At 35.9% G+C, this 11,659-nt stretch overlaps 1 long non-coding RNA gene across 2 annotated transcripts; it reads left to right on the top strand.

Annotated features, from left to right (window-relative positions):
- The first annotated feature begins 210 nt into the window (after positions 1-210).
- On the top strand, positions 211-10,231 carry LOC135311491 (uncharacterized). Of its 2 annotated transcripts, XR_010371111.1 has the most exons (4): positions 211-332; positions 4,311-4,385; positions 7,062-7,124; positions 7,946-10,231. It is a non-coding gene; the product is annotated as an uncharacterized LOC135311491 (long non-coding RNA). The 2 variants fall into 2 exon arrangements; XR_010371110.1 differs by lacking the exon at positions 7,062-7,124 and having other exon boundaries at positions 7,946-10,230.
- The last annotated feature ends 1,428 nt before the right edge of the window (positions 10,232-11,659 follow it).

Below are 11,659 nucleotides of genomic sequence, written 5' to 3'. Positions count from 1 at the left end.
TTTCTAAGAGGTGAACCTCTTAGACCAAATCCTCTCTTTAAAATGTACGCATTTATCCAAAGAAAATTTAATACAGTCCTAACACATTTTCCCAACTTTGACCTTTTACATTGATTTGTAAGATACTTTGTTTACTGCAAAGAAGATGACTCACCCTTGAATCAACATGTTAGGTCATATGATACCAGCTCATCCGCACACTCACTGAGGCGCTCAGAGGGACAAAGGCAGGAGTGGGAGCCCAAATAATACCCTGCCAGGATACTCTCAGCTGCATCACCGTGGGAGTCCCAGCCAGCTCTGCATGTGAGAATGCCTGCATGCCTCTAAGGGTGAGAGCATAGTGACGGTGGCCAGCTATTGGGACCAATAAGCCAGAGAGAGGGGCAGAATGAGGCTGTTGGTACTGTCTGTGTTCATGTGAGCACTCTGAGTGTCTGCCTGTTATCTGTGTGGCTGACAATGCATGTATGTGGTGTATATGTGTGCTCTGTGTGCATGTGCCTGCTTCAGTCTTGCTGCTGGTTGGACCTGGGGACGTGGAACTGTGTCAGCCTCATGTCCCCAACATATTTTCTTCTAACAATGTCCATCTTCTATTTGTATAAAATGTCTTCTAACTTCATGGTAATCCCTTATTTGTAATGTATCATTGTAATACTCCCTTTAAAATATTTTCAGTACATCTGAGGAATGACAGCAATTAATTCTAAAATCAAGATTACTTTCCAATAATTGAAAGTATTTAATAAGTAACTGAGAAGACAACTGAAATTAAGTCATAAACAAAGCCACACAAAATTATATTTTGTTTTGAAGGACTTTTGTTTACTGTCCTCTCTCCGGTTTTATTTCATCTTTCTTTTATGCTCCATGACTTTTTCTTTGAGCTTCAGATTAAAATGAACTTCTTCAAAGCAAGATTTAATTGATCCAACTGAGTGGCTTAAGTTTTCATGTCAACACCAAGTGAAAATACATGCAGCTAGTTGATACAATTCCATAAAAGACCCATTTTGTTTCTTGAAAGCTTTGTGTGCATTAGGAAGCCTGCTGAAGGGTTTCAAGTCTGCAGAAAAATTTCAAGTCCCAGAAAATCAGCCAAGTTATATTGTTTGTAGCATGGTTAATGACTATACTACTGAGAAACAAAAAAAAAAAAAACAAAAACCCACAAGAAAAACCAACAGAGTAAGAGGAGCTTGGCATTGCAAATGGGTCAGTGAATGTTATTTACTTTCATACAAGCTGTTTGCTAATTGATTGTATAAGCATTATTGTATGTTTTCTCAGCCACTTTTCAGACTGACATTTCCTCCTGCCTCCATATTTAATTTGATTTTGGGGAAAATTCTGATTTCTCACCTTTCTTTACATTTCATGTTCCCCCACATATTTTTTGCAAATATTTTGAATCAAATGCAAAGTGACATTTTTGGCTTATATAAAATTATTTAAGTAAAATCTTTTTCATTGCCTCTTTAAATAAGAATTATTTCTGAGTGTACACAGTTCAGTTGCTTGAAAATAACATCAATAATTGAATAACACCATTTTCTTTTCCAAAATAACTGTGAGGGGTGACGTGTTTGCTTTTGTTATTGCTATCTAATTATTCTGCTTTTTTTAAAGAAAGTGGTCGGACAGTAGCAAATTATGATCTTTGATTTACCTGTCTTGACTGCTGTCTGTTGAATCAAGTAGAACGTGTTAAAGAAGAGGGAAGTCAGCCTTTTTGTAGGATTGGCTAGGATTGCTGAATTGGGGGAACATTCTGGAGAGGATTCAAGCATGCAGAGAGAGTAATAAAAAAGCAGAAGGAAGCCTTCAGCAAATGGAGACTGCAAAACTGTGAAGAACAGGAAGAGGTTGACCTGAGATGTGATGGGAAGAAACCCTGTGGAATCCAGAAGAAACTGAATATTTTGTTTCTGAAAATCACTGAGTTGTTGGAAAGAGAACAAGCATGCAGGAACAATGTAGGGAAGAGGTGGAGGGTTTTGTAAAACCTTTGTTATTCTTCCCAGAAGTTGTGCTATTTCCCTTTTAAAATATATGTTCCAATATTCTACTTAAGCTTATCTGTAGAATTTATACACCTCTTTGATATTTTTATGGGGCTGTCATGGTTTAGCCGGCAGCTCAGCCCCACACAGCCGCTCGCTCACTCCCCCACCGGTAGATGGTGGAGGGAATCAGAAGGGCAATGCTCGTGGGTTGGGATAAGAACAGTTTAATAATTAAAATTAAAAGAAACAACAACAGAAATGCAATGTAAAGGAGAACAACGAGAGGCACAAAGCCCCGGGGGAGGGGGGAAGGGAGGGGAGAGGGGGAACGAACCGCCGAAACAAACCGCACGCACCGCAGCCGCTCGCCGCCCGCCGACCCGACGCCGCGCCGCCTCCGCGCTGCCACTGCCCCCCCCCCCCTCCATGTACTGGTCACGGTGTCACGTGGTATGGAATGAACCTGCCATTGGCCAGTCGGGGTCAGCCGCCCCCGCCATGGCCCCGCCCCTCCCAGCCCCCCGCCCCCGCCACGCGGCAGAGCGCGGGAAGCTGGAAAGGTAGCCGACCCCCACAGTGAGGAGAATTAACCCTTTCTCAGCCAAAACCAGCTCAGTGGCTGACCCAGTTTTGGCTGGGATAGTTAATTTTCTTTCTAGTAGCTGGTATAGTGCTGTGTTTTGGATTTAGTATAAGAGTAATGTTAATAACACACTGATGTTTTAGTTATTGATAAGTAGTGCTTACACTAGTCAAGGATTTTTTCATCTTCCCATGCTCTGCCAGGTGCACAAGAAGCTGGGAGGGGGCACAGCCGGGACAGCTGACCCCAACTGACGAAAGGGATATTCCATACCATATGATGTCATGCTTACCATATAAAGCTGGGGGAAGAAGAAGGAAGGGGAGGACATTTGGAGTGATGGTGTTTGTCTTCCCAAGTAACCATTACACATGATGGAGCCCTGTTTTCCTGGAGATGGTTGAACACCTGCCTGCTGTTGGGAAGCAGTGAATGAATTCCTTGTTTTGCTTTGCTTGTGTGTGTGGCTTCTGCTTTACCTATTAAACTGTCTTTATCTCAACCCACAAGTTTTCTCTCTTTTACTCTTCTGATTATGTCCCCATCCCACTGGCGGAGACTGAGCAGGCGGCTGTGTGGTGCTTGGTGCTGACTAGGGGTAAACTATGACATGGTAAAGTAAGAAAAGTCTGAAAATTAACTCAAAGCCTTGTTCATGTCAATATTTTATTTCAATAATGCAAGTGGATTTTTTTTATTCAAGACAGCTTAAGAATAGTTTAGTATTGTTAAAACAGTGTCTTCACTTGAGCATCTCATAGCAACACAGCAGTTTCAGCAAGGTAAAGGAGTATTTGTCTGTGGGCTTAAAAATCCAAATTAAACTTTTAGCTGAAATCAATGAGTACACTGTTAAACCTTTCAGATGGTTTCTTCCTATACATAAAATAATTTATATTATTAGTAATGACATAATCTGGAAAACTTTAATATTTGAAGATGCTTTTAATAACGTTTAAGTGACTGGACTTCAGATCATGTCATTTGGGTACATAGCGGGATAAGGAAGCTGTAGGACAAAAGACTGCAGTTTATTTTCTCTAAAAAGCTTACACTTGGAAAACTTTCTCTTTCAGTAGTAGAGGGATATTTGACATATTGCATTCAGAATTCCAGATTTACTTCTGTAGGTATAGGCCTACCTACATTTCTAGTCTTATTCTGAGATCCTCATATACGTATATTCTTACACCATATATTCTTGCTCTAAAGTGTCTTTCACATGTACCAGTTTTTTCCAGGACATGTTATCAGTTTTTCCAGGACATGTTATCTCCCATAGTCTCCTAGCTGCATCACCTATAAAAACCAACAATAATGCATGTGGATATTTTGGAATGCAAAGGTTGTATCTGTTAAAAAGTTAGTAGCTGCTGCATGAACATCCTGCCATTCCCCGGCCAAGGGAACCAATTTGCACATCTGTATTTCATTTAATACTCAGGACTATCAACAGTATGGCTATAGAACATATTATGTTTGGATCACATATAGACATGATATCTAACCTTTCTGTCAAGACACCATGAGAACACTTGCCAGCAGACCAATATCTTCTAGTACTCATTTTTTTCCCAATTTAGGATGCCACAGACTCCTGGTTTAACCTTAGGAGACTGCAAAGGGCCAGCAGAATCAACCCTGGCCTAACTGGCATTCTTGTTATGGAGAGTAAAGTCTGCAAACAGGACTCTTCTTTATTCTGTATCTTTCCTTAGACAAACGTAAGTCAGATTCACACTGGAGCACACTAACAGGACAACCAGGAATTAAGGCCTGAGTGCAAAATAAGGGTGAGAAAGCTAAATTTAGGCAAACCCTTTTTCATGTGCAACACTTACTTTTTTCTGTATTATTTGTTACACGCGATACTCACGGTCAGGTTTCTGGGATTTTTAGTTTTGTTTTGTTTGTTTGTTTGTTTTGTAAATCCCGAGTGACGTTCTATTACATAGAAATCCTGAAATCTCTTTATGTTCACTTATCTTTAATTTTCTTTAGAAATATGCAACCCAAAAGATTTAGGATAATTGGTTTCATAATTGCATGAACTGCCTCTGAAAATGCATGCCAACAAGGATTAGAAAGGATCAGATGTAAAGGCTATGAGTGTCTTCTCAGAACTTCACAGCCTGACTTATTAAGCCTCTGACAGTTCATTCCTATTTATTTGTTGAGTAGCAGCTGACGACCTCGAACATGTTTCTGACTGTGGAGTGTTTTTGTGAAAATAGGAAATAATATGGTAGAGAACAAATTAATTTTCACCTGTGACCTCAAAACTAATTAAGCCATTTAATCAATTTGCTGAAGTGCCATTGCTGTTCTCAGAAGTTTTCTTTACAAAACATGGAAGTTACTTTGTCTTGAAGTGGAAAAAAAATTCAAAGCCTTATAAAATTCAAAGCATTATAAAATGACAAAAAATGACATAAAAGTTCAATGCTTGTTCTAATTAACACCCTGGATTAGTTATTTAGATGCTGCATAACTTTTAATTAAGAACATACCCGTATATATAGCATCTGACACATCTTTGACAATTTTGCAGAAATCTTTTAGTAAAGCAGATTTTTTTCAGAACAGATGGTGTCTCAAGAACTTGATACCTGATATAACATCCATATCAGAAACTCCACAGACATTGATACTTTATCTTCATTTGTCTGAGTGAATTTATCAAGTATGCTTTAAAGCCTGAAGTGTCTCATGTTGTTGCTCTTTGTATTTCCATGATCTGCGAGCTGCAATATCATCCAAGATCCCTTCTCTCTTAGCTATAGTGTAGTTTTACCTGCCTCTACTCTTGCAGTAGTATCTTAGAGTAATATTTTTGCCTTTGCAAAAATATTGTTGAGGCCAAAATTATTGTTGCTATTTAAAATAGCAACATAAAATGTTAACATTGAGGATTTCCAAATACTCCTGAGGTTTACACCAGAAAACTCATTAAAAGGAAGTAAGTCAGATGAAAAACTTCCTAGCTTCTGGTAAGTGTCATTTTGATTAAAATCATTAAGGTTGAATGTGACAAAGTAGTCTGTCCTAGTCAGTGTTATAACACAGTACTGTTACTGTGAGTTTACTCCTTTAGCTTGTTGGAAAGGGAATTATTAGGAATCAAAAGGATCACATTATAAAAAAAAATCAAACCACATAATGTATTTTTATTCTGGTTTTGTACTTCTTTGTGATAGAGTTTAAAAATCTGGTTTTGTATTCCTTTATTGTGGTTGCTTAATCATTAGATTTACTTTAATTGGGGGAAAAAAAAAACCACCAAACAACAATTTCTGTCCCAGCCCCAACCATGTTACACAAAACAAAACAAAACAAAAAAACTCTTATGAAATTTCACAGATTCTGTGTCTATCTTCTGATACAAGGTTTCTGCACTTAGTGAAATGGCAATCTTAATTTAATTAGTGAGCTAGAATAATTACATTTTTTTCTCTTCAGTTCGTGACACAAAGCTTGTATGTGCCATTTCCCTCTGTAATGTATGTCATAAAAAGTGTTATTTTTGATTAACATGAGATTGAGCCCAAATTGCTAAGGCTCCTGATGAATATCACTCTTCTTCAAAGTAGAGGAGAGGTAGAGACATTCTTTTTGTCTGAAGACAAAGAGCAGCATTCCTCTCAAATAATTTTTAATTACTACTTTTCTCCCCACTTCAGTAACTAAAGGGTAATTGCTATTCTGAGCACTCCTCTGTTTAAGAAAGAAAAAAAATGGGAAAAAATAAGTGAGGAAGAAAAATGCATAAACTAGTCTTGCCAGTTTGGAATTTATATTCTTAATTTTAGAAAGAGGACTGTTGCCCCTCTCCTTTTCTTTTATGAATATAATGACTATGTACCTATGCTATGTGGGTTCTGTTTTGTATGCCTGTATATTTTCTAGAATATTAGCATTCATGTTCTTGCATTCTAGTACTTTATACCATTGACAGGCTCATGTTGCCAATTTCAGAATCTAGATTTCAGATTTTCTGAAGTTAGACTTAGAAGTCTGGTTATTCTTTTTACAGAAAAATGGTTCATGAAAACATATGTAGTTGACTTCATATGGTTCATGAATTAGATATGTGTCTTCAGATATACCCATTTTGGTTTTACATCTATGTGTATTTTCCATTAACACTAAATATTTATGCAACTGGTATAGTTGAACTTTTATTTTTGTCTTTGTGTAATTTTTTTTCTCATAAAATTTATCTAACTATATTCAACAAGTGTTGCTGAGGTATTCAATTCTGACAGCTTAATTTGCCAATGAGAAAATGGCTTTGTAGATTGTTTCCTCAATGGCCTATTGAGTAGTTTATATATAGAGAGGTATGAGCTGGCATAAATTATTTCTTAATTGCTTTCTCCTAAATTTCTTCCTACCTTTTCATTACATTACAGTTAAAATGTGACTTGGATCCTCTTCTGTCTTGGTTCTTATATTTCTTTTACTTTCAGGTCTTTACACAATTCTGTTTCTACTTATGTCACTCCGATTAAGAGAATCAAGTTAAAATCAAGGTAGCTGTTCTCCTTTGTATTTGACTTTTACTGCTGTATTTATTTTAAAACCAAAGCAGTTCTAGTGCCTGGAATTTGTCTATTTTTTCTCTTTTGTCAGTTAAACTAATTTTTTGTTTACTGTTTTCCATCTGTGCTTATGTCTTTCTCATGTCTCATTACCATTAAACTCATCCTTTTGTTACTTTTCTTTCTTACTTTTGGCACCTTTCTTTTGTAAACCGTCTTAGTAATATTCTGAACTTATTGGAAGAAAGGGTTTGTCTCTCCACAAACAAACACTAAACTGTGAGACAAAACTCTTCAGTCAAGGAGAGGTATGTAACTCATTACAGAATCACAGAATCACAGGTTGGAAGGGACCTCAGGGATCATCTAGTCCAACCTTTCTAGGAAGAGCGCAGTCTAGGCAAGATGGCCCAGCACCCTCTCCAGACGAATCTTGAAGGTGCCCAATGTGGCTGAGTCAACCACTTCCCTTTTTTTTGGAACAGTGAAAGCAACATTCTGTTCCAACCTTTTTTAATTCTATGTGATTTTTATAGTAACTTAAAAGTGATCCATTATTTAATTCCTGTACAAAAAAATGAAAAGAAAAAAAAAAAAATGGTCAAACTTCAGTTTCCTATATCCTAACTAATGTCCCTGATCTTTGGAAAACCATACATATATTGCACATTTTCTGTACAGTTTACTATTTACAGTGCTACTCTTTAGTGTTTGCTGAAAAAAACCAGCCATTTAGAAATTTAATATATAAAAGAAGCTTCACATGTATTTGAGAATTGTACTGACATTGTGTATAATTTCTTGTATTTAAGGTCTACCCGGTCTGGGAAGTGAACACAGTTCTGAAGACAAGCTGTATTCACATATGCCTTTACGTGGGCTTTTCAACAAACAGAGCCCAAATTCGAATCTAAATATTTCAATATACTTCTTGATATTCTGAGTCCAACCACAAAAGTATTTCAATGATTGTTATAATCATGTCTCTAGAGAAGCTTGTGTGCTTTGTGATAATGATAAAACTCACAGGTTAGTTTCATGCTTCTTTTACTATTGCTGTGCATTTCTGTTTCTCTACAGAAGTGTTTTTGTTGTTGCTGTTGTTCTTATAAATTCAGGACAACACAGACAAGTAAACTTTTAGGATTTTATTTCATTCAGAATACCTTCATCTTTATTTGGGGAAAAGGCATTTCTCAAGATATCTTTCAGTATTCCAAAACACTGGGTTTTTTTGCATTATGTCCTATTGGATCAACCAGTTTCACAAAATAGTGACGAAAGATGACAAATAAAGCAATATCTGACATGAACAGGAAGTTATAGCATCACTGTTTATTTCTGATTTTTCTGAATACTGGAAGAGAAAAGTAAGTTAATAAATTTATTCTTGGGCTCGTCAAAAATCAGAATGCAGAAAAATTTGGAAATTACGAAGTCTTTTGAAGATAGATTTTTGTTCTTTTAACGGAACCTCCGGAAAATGTTAATCACAGTCACCAAAAAGCTTCTAAGAGATCAACCTCACTAAACTAGTGAGACAAACTGCAGAATGAATTGAATAAATTATGGCTATATTAAACAAGGTAGCAGCACTGATCACAGGTATTGGCATTTGCCACCTGCCTAGAGATTAGCTTCCTATGAGCCTCATCATAGTTATGTTTTAATCGGGGGTTTGGATGAAAGTGAGGTAGTGGCTTCACAGCTTTTTACAGGAATTCTTTTCCTACTGATCATGTGTAACACTGAAGAAAATGAAATATATGCAATGATATTAAGGATTTTTTTTGCACTGTAGTTGTCCTATGTGCAATTTCTCTGAGATGAAGTTCCTCTAGGCTTCACAGTGGAAGGACTCAGCTTCCACAAAGAATCTAAAGTAGGGTTAAAGTGGATGTGTAGATATCTGGATTGGGAGAATTCCTTCTCTAATCATCCAGACCTGGATGCTAGTTAGTTACCAGTATTAAGCTGACTGAAACCTACTCTGTATATTTAACATTAATTCACTGTTGTGGAAATTATTTCAGTGATAACTTCTAGAGAAACAGACATTTTAATACACAAAACCACAATGTTTCCCAGAGCAAAAGACAAGCTGAATAAAACAATAAGAATAAAAAGGGGAAACATTATATTTGTTTAGCTGCTATATGAATAATATTATGCTTGTCTTTAAAGATAAAAGTTCTGGCTTTTACATGTTTTACATTATTCTTTTGCTTGTTCAGAAAATGTGATCAAATACCTGGTTCAGGACTTTTTCGTGATGATGGACGTTGTATGAAAATATGTCAAATATGTGAAAATCTTCAAAATCAGATAGAGGGGAAGAGACAGTTGGTTCATTTTTCATCTCTTTAACTAATGTCTCAGAAGGTTTTTTTCCAAACCAGCAGTAAAATTTCTCAGTGTTGATGAATTTGATGGCATGAACTTAGCTCAGTGTTTTTGCAACTTAGTATTTTGATGAATTTCTTGTCTCTTAACAACTTCAGATAAAATTCAGCTCCACAAAGAGAAGCTGGATGTAATTAGCACAGAAGAAAATGTTATTGAGAAAGGAAGTTTTTGAGTGAGAAGTTTCTTAACATCTATACATACTCATTTAGCATAGTCAAGTTCTAGTGTTCAAAATGCTGTGCTTATGGTCAGGCCTTTTTATATCTTGTCTAAAAGAAATTACCTGAATTTTTGTTTTGGTTATGCTTGACAACAGCATTTTTTTTTTCTGGCATTTTGTTTGGTATTTCTGTAGCAGTACCTACAAAAGGAGGTATTTTCCCATCCAGGAACAGACATATTCTACAAATGATAAACAGAGCTCCTCAAGAAAATAACTGCGTAGTCAGGGAATAATAGGAATGTTTTAATTGCTGATAGCATGCATATTTATGGCTCTAATATTTTCAAGCAAAATGCAAAAAAAATAAAGACAACCCTCCCAATAAAGAACTGGTTACAACTGATTACATCTTTTATTGATAAAGGGTATGTAAAGACAAGAAGTCAGCTTCTTAAATAAACTCTATTAGCTTCCATTGCACTTTGTCACTTTGAATTGTATCATATCACTTTTACGTCAAATGAAACCAACATAAACTGACCTATTAGAACACAAAAATACATTACTGAGTTCTGTGTAACACCCTAAAAAGGTATTTTCAGAAGTGCCTTCATTCGTGTTAAGTACTCAGTGTCATGAGGTATTAAAAAGCTAAACAGTCTTTGGTAACCACAGTCAAATGCTAAGGAGGTGTTTGCCAATAATTCACAAACACGTAAAGGAAGTATGCCTCAGTGAGTCGTTACAAATGAAACACTTTTGGAATGTAATGTTTCAAAATTTGTATCTTTTTTGGATCCCAGATTTTCCTAGTAGAGTATTTACTATGAAATGGTACATACTGTAAAAGCACACAGAACATCTAATGACCACATGATCACTTTCTACCAGGGTGCATCTCTGTTCAACAGAAATTATCTTCAGGGACTGTAAGGATCCTCATGACTTACTTAGACAAACTAATAAGCTTTTCAGTAACTAGGAAAAAAATATCTGAAGACTTTATTTTGTATTTTTATTTTTCAGGAAAAAAAGTCTGAAATCTAGAAAACACTAAAAACACTTGCAAAAAAGAATGAACATATATATTTTTAAAGCTTCAGTGAGATTCTTAATGAGTTTGATCCAGTATTTCTCTATGAACTCAGTTGCTTTTGACATCACTACTGAGTTAATGAGTGGCATTTACAACACCAGGAAACATTTCACAGTGTATCCTTCTTATGACTATTTTATTAATCTGAACATTTCAACAATAAAAGTTTAGAATTTTTATTTTAGAGAGCAGACTATCATGCAAAGGAAAGGCTTACAAAGGAAAATTAAGATTCAGAAAGATGTACTGGGCTAGATAATCCTTCTGAGATAGGAAGTGTAAATAGAAAATTGGTGGTATGATCACAGAAATAAAAAAGTCAGGTTTAAATTCAAATATGTCAACATTTTCAGTAGGACAATAGTAATAACTTTTTGTTACTGTTACTTCAGAGTTTTTAATTTCTGTATCTGACACAGAAGTGAACAGCTGAGCTTCTTTGTGACATCACCATTAACAAACAGAAAAATAAAAGGGTTTTCACCAAGTTAGTAATGCAGTCACTTCAGGCAGGATATGCTAAGATCTTAATTTTAGCTCTTCACTTAAAAAGTAGACGGAGTGCAGTGTTTTTCTAAAGAAACGAAGAAGAAATTTATTAATCTTTAGAGCCTGATACAACTGCTCACCAATTTCCTAACAAAAAAATGCCATATTATTCATGGGGTATGAGGACTTCTTTTTTATTTTTTTAAAATGTGCTTGTATCTTGAAAACTACATCTAATTGTGGTTACACCTTTTCATCAATGGTTTAGGGCTAGAAAAGTTACCAAAATAAAGAATGAAGGGAAATGTCAAGTGCTGCACCTGCTGCTCCTGATGCAGTAGTACAGGTTAGAGGGCTAATTTTCATACCAAA

Source organism: Phalacrocorax carbo, chromosome 1, assembly GCF_963921805.1.
Source record: "Phalacrocorax carbo chromosome 1, bPhaCar2.1, whole genome shotgun sequence".
NCBI classification, from domain to species: Eukaryota; Metazoa; Chordata; class Aves; order Suliformes; family Phalacrocoracidae; genus Phalacrocorax; species Phalacrocorax carbo.
Note: the sequence above shows the minus strand (reverse complement) of the source record. Positions and strands in the feature narration are given on the sequence as shown.